The sequence below is a fragment of the Lepus europaeus genome, chromosome 18 (assembly GCF_033115175.1).
Source record: "Lepus europaeus isolate LE1 chromosome 18, mLepTim1.pri, whole genome shotgun sequence".
Classification (NCBI taxonomy): domain Eukaryota; kingdom Metazoa; phylum Chordata; class Mammalia; order Lagomorpha; family Leporidae; genus Lepus; species Lepus europaeus.
In genome coordinates, this window is record NC_084844.1 from 69,139,652 (window position 1) to 69,152,771 (window position 13,120).

Genomic DNA, 13,120 nt, shown 5'->3' on the forward strand with positions numbered 1-13,120 from the left:
ATCTTCCATGCTCATGGATAGGAAGAATCAATATCATCAAAATGTCTATTCTCCCAAAAGCAATTTATACATTCAATGCAATACCCATCAAGATCCCGAAGACCTTCTTCTCAGATCTGGAAAAAATGATGCTGAAATTCATATGGAGACACAGAAGACCTCGAATAGCCAAAGCAATCCTGTACAACAAAAACAAAGCCGGAGGCATCACAATACCTGATTTCAGGACATACTACAGGGCAGTTGTTATCAAAACAGCATGGTACTGGTACAGAAACAGATGGATAGACCAATGGAACAGAATAGAAACACCAGAAATCAATCCAAACATCTACAGCCAACTTATATTTGACCAAAGATCCAAATCTAATCCCTGGAATAAGGACAGTCTATTCAATAAATGGTGCTGGGAAAATTGGATTTCCACGTGCAGAAGCTTGAAGCAAGACCCATACCTATCACCTTACACAAAAATTCACTCAACATGGATTAAAGACTTAAATCTATGACCCGAAACCATCAAATTATTAGAGAGCATTGGAGAAACCCTGCAAGATATAGGCACAGGCAAAGACTTCCTGGAAAATACTCCAACAGCACAGGCAGTCAAAACCAAAATTAACATTTGGGATTGCATCAAATTGAGAAGTTTCTGTACTTCAAAAGAAACAGTCAGGAAAGTGAAGAGGCAACCAACAGAATGGGAAAAAATATTTGCAAACTATACTGCAGATAAAGGATTGATAACCAGAATCTACAAAGAAATCAAGAAAATCCACAACAAGAAAACAAACAACCCACTTAAGAGATGGGCCAAGGACCTCAATAGACATTTTTCGAAAGAGGAAATCCAAATGGCCAACAGACACATGAAAAAATGTTCAAGATCACTAGCAATCAGAGAAATGCAAATCAAAACCACAATGAGGTTCCATCTCACCCCGGTGAGAATGGCTCACATTCAGAAATCTACCAACAACAGATGCTGGAGAGGATGTGGGGAAAAAGGGACACTAACCCACTGTTGGTGGGAATGCAAACTGGTTAAGCCACTATGGAAGTCAGTCTGGAGATTCCTCAGAAACCTGATTATAACCCTACCATACAACCCAGCCATCCCACTCCTTGGAATTTACCCAAAGGAAATTAATTTGGCAAATAAAAAAGACATCTGCACATTAATGTTTATTGCAGCTCAATTCACAATAGCTAAGACCTGGAATCAACCCAAATGCCCATCAACAGTAGACTGGATAAAGAAATTATGGGACATGTACTCCATAGAATACTATACAGCAGTAAGAAACAACGAAACCCAGTCATTTGCAACAAGATGGAGCAATCTGGAAAGCATCATGCTGAGTGAATTAAGCCAGTCGCAAAGAGAAAAATATCATTTGTTTTCCCTGATCGGTGACAACTGAGCGCCAAAGGGGAAACCTGTTAAGTGAAATGGACACTATAAGCAACAATGAACTGATCAGCTCCTGTCCTGACTTTAGATGTACAATGTAATACTTTATCCTTTTTAGTATTTGTTGTTGTTGTTGTTCTAGTACTATTGGTTGAACTCAGTAATTAACACACAATTATTCTTAGGTGTTTAAATTTTAACTGAAAAGTGATCCCTGTTAAATCTAAGAGTGGAAAAATGAAATTTTTAATTAAAAATTTTAATGAAAAAATTTTTCATTAAAAAATGAATTCTTTTTTTTGCAAGAAACTAGATGAAATTGGAGACTAGTATGCTTACTGAAATATGCCATCCCCATAAAAATAAATAGCATATATTACCCTCATTTGTTTTTTTTTTGTTTGTTTGTTTGTTTGTTTTGACAGGCAGAGTGGACAGAGAGAGACGGAAAAGTCTTCCTTTACCGTTGGTTCACCCTCCAATGGCCGCTACAGCCAGCACACCACACTGATCTGAAGCACACCACACTGGTCTCCCATGTGGGTGCAGGGCCCAAGCACTTCGGCCATCATCCACTGCACTCCTGGGCCACGGCAGAGAGCTGGCCTGGAAGAGGGGCAACCAGGACAGAATCTGGCTCCCCAACTGGGACTAAAACCCAGGGTGCTGGTGCCGTAGGCAGAGGATTAGCCTATTGAGCCACGGCACCGGCCAACCTTCATTTGTTATGGCTAATATACAGAGTAAAAAGTGTAGTGGGTATGATCAAAATTGATATTTTTACATTTGACTATTTTAGTCCTGGTCTATACTCTTGAGGAACAGTGGGGTTTTTTTTTTATTTAGTTGATTTTTTTTGGTTTGCTATTTTACTAACTTACAACTTGTTACTGGTTGAATTCTTTATTTAGTGGAGGGTTAAGCTTGTGCATAAAGTAAATTAAAAGTATGTCATTGTAAAAATTAAGAGGAAAATAAGAAAGGAAGGAGGAGGGAGGGAGGGAGAGAGGGAGAGAGAGAGGGTAGATTGGGAAGTATCATTATTCTCTTAAAACCATATATGTGAACTATATGAAATTTGTTCCATTCACTTAATTTTTTTAAACCCTTTTAAGATTTTTATTTATTTCAAAGAGTTACAGAGAGGCAGAGGCAGAGGGGGAGAGAGAGAGAGAGAGACAGAGAGGTGTCTTGCACCCGCTGGTTCACTCCCCAATGGGCCACAACAGCTGAGGCTGGGCCTATCTGAAACCAGGAGCCAGGAGCTTCTTCCAGGTCTCCTACAGGGGTGCAGGGACCCAAGGACTTGGCCCATCTTCTGGTGCTTCCCCAGGCCACAGCAGGGAGCTGGATTGGAAGTGGAACAACCAGGTCTTGAACCAGCACCCACATGGGATGCCTGAACTGCAGGTGGCAGTGTTACCTGCTATGCCACAGTGCTGGGCCCTCCATTCATTTATATAAAAATTATTTTATAATTGTTAAAGGAAGTATTGAAATGAAGATATATAATTGGGCAATGCAATGAGGAAATAAAATTTAAGCACACTTATAAGAAAAAATAATGCAAAACAACAGTGAGATGACATTTTAATGACTCAATTGATGATTCTTTTAAAATTTTCCAATACCTCTTATTACTAAGCATTTTCTAAAAAAAAAAAAAAGACTCTTATACCATTTTGGCAGGTAGCTAAATTACTGCTGTCTTCTCTGTAGTGAAGTTTAGCATTATTTATCATAACCCTTTAAATGTCCCTACTCTGGGACCCAGTAATCAATCTCAAGCTTAGTAATTCAACTTACACAAAGCAGTCTAATCTTAAAAATCAGACATGACTTATATGAAGAGTGTTTACTATAATTATTCACCATAGAAAGTTGTTAAAACTTAAGTGGTGAAAGGAGAGGTTAATATTTTCAGCCAATAAAAATCAGTTTCTAGTTAATAATTCCACATACTAAAACTATTGGGGTATTTCCTAGAAAGCTATGCCGAAAGGCCAGGTCCTGGAACTGAGACCCTGTTTCCCATATGGGAAGAAAAGAGAACTGAGGACCCCATAGATGACAGCTCCTCATGTGCATGAATCCCATACACACAGCACTGCTTCTCCCTAGTGACCACTCTGTCCACACTGCACAATCAGGGAGATGCGGAGCTGCTGCCACTCAGCTCTCCACAGATGGCTCTGGGGCTGAGACCTCTCTGCTAACAGGGAAGGGGCAGGGGGTGCCTGGGTCCTGGGTGCCAGTCCAGGCCCCACCCACTAGACCACAAGGAACCCAGGGAAGTGCTGTGCTGACAGCGAGATGGGGCCCAAGGTTCCAGAGATGCCCTCTGGGAGCCAGCGTCCTGCTAGCAGGTACCACCAGCTTCCCCTTCTCCCACTCTGGACAGCTGGCCCCACACACTCACCACTCCCAGGCATCCAAGGTGGGCTGTGTTGTGGTGGAAAAGATCAGAGAACAGTGGATGCCGCACTAGCTCTGGAGTCTCCCAGCGGCAGAGACCCCTCCTTGGGCCTCTCTCCTGCAGGAATTTGGAACTCTATGGTGTCACAATCCAGTGTGATTATGTGGCAGTGACATCACCGTGCCTGATTGGACAGCTCACATAGCCATCAGCACACAGGACCCAGAAAACAAACCAAATCAGCATCTTTACAGCAGGGACAGGAACTCCAGGCCACTCCAGATAGGGAGAGAGGGGAGGCCTGGGTTCAGGGGCCAAGGGCCTCCTCCAGGCTGCACCCTTTCCCCAGCGGGATCCTACCACCTGCTGGGGCCCTCCTGCCTCCCCACAGGTCTTCCTGGAAGAATCCCACCTGGAGGCTGCAGTAACCTGCTTAGGTCAGTTAGAGAGAATTGGCTGTTTATTGGCTTTGGTCTTTTTCGTTTCCTTCATAGTGCTGACTCATTTCTCTGTGGAGTTATTAATATTAAGAATGTTTACAGATATTACAAATTCAGTTCTTTTTTTCTTTCATTGTTCTTGTAGATATTTGTTTTCTAGTCTGCCTCTTGCCCTTTAATATTATTTTCTGTTTGTTTCTTGCTGGTACTTAGTAATTAGTGGATTTTATGCATTGATATTTCCAGTAATATTGTTAAATTTGTGTAAATGTTGTACTTATTTTTAGATTTTATGAATTATCTATGTATTTTAGTGTCATCCTATAAAATTGTGTATATACGCAATTTATATATATATATACACACACAATTTACATAAATATATAAACACATGCACATTTCATTCCTGAGAAATTGAACTTTTCACATTTTTTGCCATTTTATTTCCCTGATTACCCTTACAGTAGGAAGTTGAAAAGAAACCGTGGTGGCATCTGGGTGTAGGCTTACATCCAGGGAAAAGCTTTCAATGATCCTGTATTAGTTGTATTGGTTGTTATTAGGTTTCTTTCAATCTTGATCAGATTGGAGAAGTTACTTTCTGTTTGTTTGCTTTTACTGATAGTAAGGTTTATTTTATTAGGTGCTGAATTTTATTAAATATTTTCTTTTTTTTTTTTTTTTGACATGCATTTAGACAGTGAGGGAGAGAGAGACAGAGAGAAAGGTCTTCCTTCTGTTGGTTCACCCACCCGAATGGCTGCTACAGCCCATGCTGTGCAGATCTGAAGCCAGGAGCCAGGTGCCTCCCCCTGGTCTCCCATGTGGGTGCAGGGCCCAAGCACTTGGGCCATCCTCCACTGCCCTCCCAGGCCACAGCAGAGAGCTGGACTGGAAGAGAAGCAACCGGGACAGAACCAGTGCCCCAACCAGGACTAGAACCTGGGGTGCCAGCACCACAGGCAGAGGATTAGCCTAGTGAGCTGTGGCACCGGCCCGAATTTTCTTAAATATTTTCAAGATGTAATCTAAACAATCACGTGATTGTCTTTTTGCATTGTTCACCTATTTGGATGGCTTTTTTTGCGAGTCTTGACAACTCTTGTATTTTTTATTATCTATATATTTTATTATCTATTATGTTTTCCTATCTAATTTCATTTATTATAATACTTTGCTTAGAATATTTGTATCTGTTTATGAAAGGTATGCTTTTAAAAATTATTTCAAGTTCTGGTACACTTGCATCATCATCGACATAATGCTGGTTTGCCAAAAGAAATTTAAAAATATTCTCTGCTTATTTCCACTTTGCATAAGTTTGGGAAGCAGGTTTCTTTTTTCTTCCTTAGAAGTTTGGAATATACCTGTAAACATGGTCCTGAAATTTTGATTATTAACTTTTTTTCTTGGTAGTGTTCAAAATATGATTCAACTTATTTGGTTTATGTAAGAATTTTCCCATTTTGTGTTATATTTGTGTTTTGGGAATTTGATTTTCAAAATATGGTAGGTTTTGATCTGTGTAGTCAGAATTTTATTCCTAATGATTTCACACATTTCTCTAAGTAAGTTGGTAAAAGCTATAACTTGTACAAAAGAATGATTTGGTTTTAATTCCTGAAATAGGTTATTTGTGTGACTTTTACTTTTGTTTCCTTAACTGCTTTTAATAATCTTTTATTAACTTTGCTACCATTTCTTAAAAAATCATTGTATCCTTGTTTATTTGCTTCTACTTTTTTACAGCATTTCATTGTGCCTGTTAAATTCAATATATTTTGAATTTTTTTCTTTCTAATTCTTGACAAGAAAGCTGTAATGATTGCTTTTCAGTGTTTTATTCTAACATAGTCATTGAAGGGTATATGTTATCTCTAAGTGCAGATTTACTGCATCCTCCTTATTCCCTTCTGTGTTTTCAACCCCTATATGTGCAGGCCCCATCTGTCTCCCAGTGTCCTCAATCCCATGTACCCGCAGCCATCACAGGCTACATGTGTCTTCATTTCTGTACCTGGAATTCATGTTCTGATTGGTAACTTGGTGGTTGATCCATTAGAGACCCATTCTTTACAACTGTATGTGCATGTAATCACAGCACAGCAGCCACCCCTTCCATGACTGCAAAACAGCCATGGCCCCTCAGGATACAGCACGTTCTCATAGAGCAGTATCTCTCCTGGTTTCTTTTAGAAAAGCAGTAAAATTCCCAGGCACAGCAACTAGACATTTCCTTATGTTCTGTCAACTGCATGTTTTGACAACTTCTAAATCAATTTTCCAAAACAAACAGGACTACTGTGATTGTCTGAATTTTTACTTTATGGGGTTGCCTGTTAATTGCCAGCATGTGTTGATGCTAAAGAGATTCATATACCTGATTTTTCTATTAATTCACTACATTAATTCACTAATTCTGGAGTGGCCTGGATGGCAGGACTCTTTAATCATAGAGCGTATTTAAAGAAGGTGATACAGACAACATATTTTTAAGTGAGAACTGTCTAAGTTTTTTCAGAGCTTTAGAGAAAAAATAAAACTTTATAATTCAATAGATCCTAGCCCAGGAGAAAAAAGTTACTTTAGATAGAATAGTTTGAAAGGTTTCATTAACGGGTAATATTTGAGCTGAACACATAATAATGGGGCGTGAAGATCAATAAGGAAGCAAGGAAGACAACATTTAAGATGAGGAAGCAGACAGCAAACCTAGAGATATTCATGAGGGGAAGAAACTGAGTGCATAACTACAGGATAGAAGTTGGTACTGTTTAACTGTTGAATAACGTGGTTAGTGACGCTTGAGCTTGTGATTATAATTTTTGCAAAAATCCAGGGAAAAAGAAGAGAAACTGCAAAGTGGCCAGCAGCGGCGGCGGTCGCGGGCGAGCGGTGGGGAGGGGCAGAGCGGGGGGCGGGCGCACAGCGGAGGTGGGCGGAGCGGGGGGCGGGCGCGAGCGGTGATGCGGGGCGGAGCGAGGGGCGGGCGCCCGCCGCGGCCAGGGGTCTCCAGCCTGCGCGTTCCCGGTCCGCGGAGGGCGGGAGTGCGCGGCGGGAGCGGGCGCGGCCGGGGCTGACGGGCGGCGCGGCTCCCGGGGAGGAGTCTGCGGCGGTCGGGCCCGGAGCAGTGGTGGCGGCGCCGCAGAGGACGCTGCTTTCCGCGCCGGGCTGCCCGAGCGGGGCGGGGAGAGTCGAGGCGCAGCCGGAAGGAAGAGGCGGCGGCGGGGAGACCCCGGCCCTGGCCGCGGCGGGAGGGCCACGCCCCGCCGCTCCTGATGGCCGGGGCTGGTTGGGGCCCCGAGTTCCCTCCTCATAAGATGGTTCTTGCAGCCGGTAGCTCTTAGTTCAGGGCCGTGTTCCTGAGTGGACCAAGTGCACGTGAACAGACACGCGTGCACCTGAGAAATGCGGGTGCTGCCGCCTCACAGGTGGTGATAACTTATGCTCACACGGGGACTTGGCGATCCGTGACAGCGCCGTAGCACAGCCTAGGAAACAGCCTGCTTCCTGCAGGTGCAAGATGTGCTGCGACGTTGTCGAGAATATTTATTGAACCATAAATGCCGATAATTGTGTGCGATTGTTAAGTTTGCTGATCTCTTCAGTTGTGAGGAATTAAAACAGAGTGCGGAAAGAACGGTGGAGCGTGAGCTCACTGCTGTGTATCACCAGGAAGGGGGCCTGCAGCCATCACGGGACCTACTGATAGACATTCTCAGTGCTGACAGTTTAAACCTAGCAAAGGAAGGAACAGCTGGAGAAGCTGCTGTGCTGTGGCTAGAATACAGCACAGAATCCCGGTCCCAGTGTTTGTCTTCAGTTCTCAGCCAAATCAGAACTGATGCACTTTCAGAAGTAGCAGAGAGCTTGGCTTCCAGGTTTGCCACCCAATGAGAAGTCTGTGGGGGTTCAAGGTCTTTATGTCCATGCCCAAGTTTTTCAAACCAAGACTTGGGAGATGAAATAGGTTATTCAGTAATTGAGAAACGTTCACGTGTAGCATGAGAGCGTAAGAGTCTGGGTTATCTAACATTGTTAGCCCTGTGTATGCGCAGTTCAAAAAGTTCACTTATAAAGTAGCTTCTTGTTCTTAGTGTGGTATATCAGCATTGTGCTGAGGTTATTTAAGTATGTGTATTTCATTCCTGTGCTGCTTCTCTGAAGTCTTGGATTACAGTTTTTCCAGTGTAATTAATTCAGCTGCACTTAACACTAACGACCATGTTGGTATGGAGTTGTCTAAGTCCTTTACTATGGTTGAGGAAGATCTTCCATAGTTCTATGGTATTACACAGGGAACGCTATGACTGCAGGATCAGTCTTACTATACTGTTAGGTGCATGTATTCTCTTTCCATTAACTTATACTTGTCTATCTAGAATACAGGTTGCCCAGTCCACTGGTCATATACCAGGTTTGGACTTACGTTGCTGGGTTGGCAATAAGAATTGCTAGCCCCTCATCGTGCGAGTCGGAGTGGAGGTTTAATCAGTAAATGTCTCCACTCTGTATCACATTTACATTGGCTCCTGTATATAACTACCTGCTGCTGATGTAGTTCTCCATCTTAAAGATTTCTAGTGGGTTTACCAGGTCATTACATCTTAATTTAATAACAAGCATTACTGCAGAGTGATTGTGTACAGGTATCTGTTGGCTGTCAGGGTTTGTTTTTTTTAAACCTGTTGTGTGTGTGTGTTGTGGGGGTAGGATTAGGAAGGGGAACTGTTCAGGAATTTTCTGCACAAGCTGTGCAGACGAGCAGGTAACTCACACTGCTCTGGCATTAATCCCAGGAACCAGTAGCAGTAGTGGGGCGCCGCCAATTTAACATGCGCACAGGTGCTTCATGACAAACATTACTAGCATGGTCAACTGAATAATGTTCTGGCACTGTATTTTAAATGACATTAATTTATTAAATAAATTGTATATATTCAAAAAAAAAAAAAAAAAGAAAGAAAGAAAGGAAGGGCCGGCGCCGCGGCTCACTAGGCTAATCCTCCACCTGCAGTGCCGGCATCCCAGGTTCTAGTCCCGGTTGGAGCGCCGGATTCTGTCCTGGTTGTTCCTCTTCTGATCCAGCTCTCCGCTGTGGCCTGGGAAGGCAGTGGAGTGTGGTCCAAGTGCTTGGGCCCTGTACCCGCATGGGAGACTAGGAGGAAGCACCCTTCTCCTGGCTTCGAATCGGTGCAGCGCACCGGCCATAGTGGCCATTTGGGGGGTGAACCAATGGAAAAGGAAGACCTTTCTCTCTGTCTCTCTCTTTCTCTAACTCTGCCTGTCAACAACAACAACAAAAAAAAAAAAAAGAAGGAAGAAAGGGACTTGAGGGAGGAGGGAGGAAGAGTGGTAGGGAACTATGCATATCTTTAGAATTTTACATGGAAATACATGAAATCCATTCTCTTTATAGTAAAAAAAAAACTAATACAATTTTTAAAGGTTTTTTTTCATTTTTATTTATTTGAGAGGTAGATTGACAGACCATGAGTGGGAGAGACAGAGAGAGGTCTTCCTTCTGTTTTTCACTCCCCAGATGGCCACAATGGCCGGAGCTACGCTGATCCGAAGCCTGGAGCCAGGTGCTTTCTCCTGGTCTCCCATGCGGGTGTAGGACCCAAGCACTTGGGCCATCTTCTGTTTTCCCAGGCCATAGGTGAGAGCTGTATTGGAAGAGGAGCAGCTGGGACAAAAACTGGTGCCGATATGGGATGCCGGCACCACATGTGGAAGATTAACTTACTGAGCCATGGCGCCAGCCCCAATACAAAATTTTTAAAACTTGATTGTCATGTAAGATGGAGATAAAAATGAAACATGGTAAATATGGTTAATAATAATGGATTATATTTTCCAAAATTGTTGAGAAGATAGATTTAAGTAGTTCTCAAAATATATGCGAGGTGATATTAAACCCATTTCTTTAGCCATTTCATAATTCATACATATTTCAAAGACAATATATACAGTGCTACTTCAAAAATTTTTGTAAAATGAAACATTTTTGGTTCAGAAAAGCTTCAAATTCATATATAGTTTTTATAACATTTTCAGTGACTTTTTAAAAGATCCTGTTATATGTATGGTTTTCAAGTTTTCATGTACCAAAATAAATGCACTTTTAAATTCCATCTTCTTCAAACTTTTTGAAATACCTATAGTACATAATAAATGAAAATAAAATGTTCACTTTAAATTTTAATTAAATGTTTTTATCAAATGAATAAATAATAAAATCAGAAAAGATTGAGTGATCTTAAGCCTGGAGGTCTTTTTTGTAGCTGATGTTTTAAAGAACTCACTCATCTTGTGGAGACTGGATAGTAGAGGGGTAAGAATAAATGGTAAGATCCAGTTAGGAAACTAAGGTTGGCTGTTCCATCACTGACTGAGCTGATCATTTTCTGATGGCATTGTGAATGTTGTCCTCCATGTCTCCTACTTTTCTGTTGATTGATTGCTATTACAAGCAACACTGTGAGGAACATCCTGTGCAGATGTCTTTGTGGTCTGTTCCTTTTGTTTCCTTAGAATAAACCCCCAGAAATGAAATTACACAGCACAGCTCCTATTGTTGTGGCCACCTGGGGAGTGAACCAGAAGATGGAAGACCTCTCTCTCTGTCTCTACTTCTCTAACTCTGCCTTTCAATAAATAAAATAAATCTTTAAAAAAAGAAATTACTTTATCAAAAGGTGTTTTTAGTTTAGTCTCTCATCACACAAGGCATCCTACCCTTTGGAGTCATGATGCTTCTGCTGTGGCCATTTGAGAAAAGATAAAGAATTGATTATCGTTATGGAAGCATGGATTCTGACTTCCCGTCTTTCTACTAGAAACCATAGTTTGAGCATTACCAATAGCCACAGCTGACAAGGGAAGTTTTTCTTTTCCAGAAAATGGTACTATGCTTGGGGCTGGAGCTGTGGTATAGGAGGTAAAGACTCTGCCTGCAGTGCTGGCATCCATGTGGGCACTGGTTCGAGTCCCAGCTGCTCCACTTCTGATCCAGCTCTCGGCTATGGCATGGGAAGGGAATAGAAGATGGCCCAAGTGTTTGGGCTCCTGCACCCACGAGGGAGACCTAGAACAGGCTCTTGGCTCCTGGCTTCATTCAGATTGGTGAAGCTCCAGCCGTTGTGGCCATCTGGGGAGTGAACAAGTGAATAGAAGACTCTCTCTGCCTCTGCCTCTCTAACTCTGCCTTTCAAACAAAATAAATTTTTAAAATGTTACCATAATAATGTAAAATTGAAGATAGAGTTTTATTAAAAAGTATTTTGTGAAGCCTAAACATATATGGACTCCACAACAGTAAGCATAATTAATTGGTCAGGTAAATAATTAGTTGATGCAACTGCAAATATCAAGGTAGCCTTACAAAATAGGTTAAAAGGGGAATAAACATAATGATAGAATATAGGCAGCAGTTTGTCATCATTGCATTAGTTAATTTGAGAAGCTTTTATATGTCAGTAGAACAAAGTGGCTAGATTAGGAAAGAAAGAGGGAGCCCTTAGTTAAATTTGAAGTTCTGCTAAACAACATAATTTTTGGTTTGGCTATGTTCCACACAGTATTAGGGCATCCTGCACTTTATCCGACAGACCCATTCTTGTAGCTGTGCAATTATCACATTGCATATACATATTGTCTTCCAGTGAAACATGTTTCACTTAAGCCTATAAAACTTAGCTTTAAATCTATGTTTCTGAAAAATTTTTAGGCTATAGAGTAAAACATTCAAGGATAATCTAAGAGAATCCAGAAAAAAAAGATGACAGTGAGGTGGGTTTGGTGCAACTGGCCTTTGTTTCCAGTAGGTCAATAAAATATTAAAGGGAATGTACAAGACTAAATGACAGAAATGAGCAAAGAATAGACCCAGTCATTTGACCTGCTTTGTATCTTGGACATGTGTGACATGTGGAGAAATTGAAGTAATCATTGCTCATTAAATTGAACAGAAATGCATGGCTGAAAAAAAATATTCATGAAATGATAACTGTGATGCTCATAGAATGTTCTTATATTAGAAAAAAAGTAATACTTGTTTCCATGATGAGATCTGATGAGTCTTAAAATTAATAGAAAATATGTACTATGAAAACAACTATGCATTGATTTAAATATTTTTGCAGAAATACTTATCTTTCAATTCCATGTTTCTAAAATCTTCTCAATGTGCCCTTGTTTATATATGCTAAGAAATCTCCCCTGAACGTCATGTTGTTTTTGTACCACCCAGTGTTGAAGGTGAATCCTGTTTGACTTGTTTTCAGGTTGTAGATTATGATTAAAAAGAAATAAAATAGCATATTTGCAGGTGTTAAATTCTGGATGTTTTTGTTTTCAAATATTTATTTATTTATTTATTTATTTTAGGTTTGGTCCAGCCCTGGCCATCATAGCCAGGGGAAGTTAACCAGTGGATGGAATATAATTCTCTCTCTCTCTCTCTCTCTTTTTTTTTTTTTTGGACAGGCAGAGTGGATAGTGAGAGAGAGACAGAGAGAAAAGTCTTCCTTTTTGCCATTGGTTCAGCCTCCAATGGCTGCTGGGGCTGGTGCATCATGCTGATCCGAAGCCAGGAGCCAGGTGCTTCTCCTGGTCTCCCATGTGGGTTCAGGGCCCAAGGACTTGGGCCATCCTCCACTGCCTTTCCAGGCCATAGCAGAGACCTGGCCTGGATCCGGTGCCCCAACTGGGACTAGAACCCGGTGTGCCGGCACCACAAGGCGGAGGATTAGCCTGTTAAGCCACCGTGCTGGCCTTATTTATTTATTTGAAAGGCAAAGTAACAGACAATGTGAGAGAGAGAGATCTTCCATCTGCTGGCTCACT

At 41.6% G+C, this 13,120-nt stretch overlaps 1 pseudogene; it reads left to right on the top strand.

Moving 5' to 3' along the window:
- The first annotated feature begins 7,548 nt into the window (after window positions 1–7,548).
- Window positions 7,549–8,235, top strand: LOC133746960 (kelch repeat and BTB domain-containing protein 2-like; annotated as a pseudogene).
- The last annotated feature ends 4,885 nt before the right edge of the window (window positions 8,236–13,120 follow it).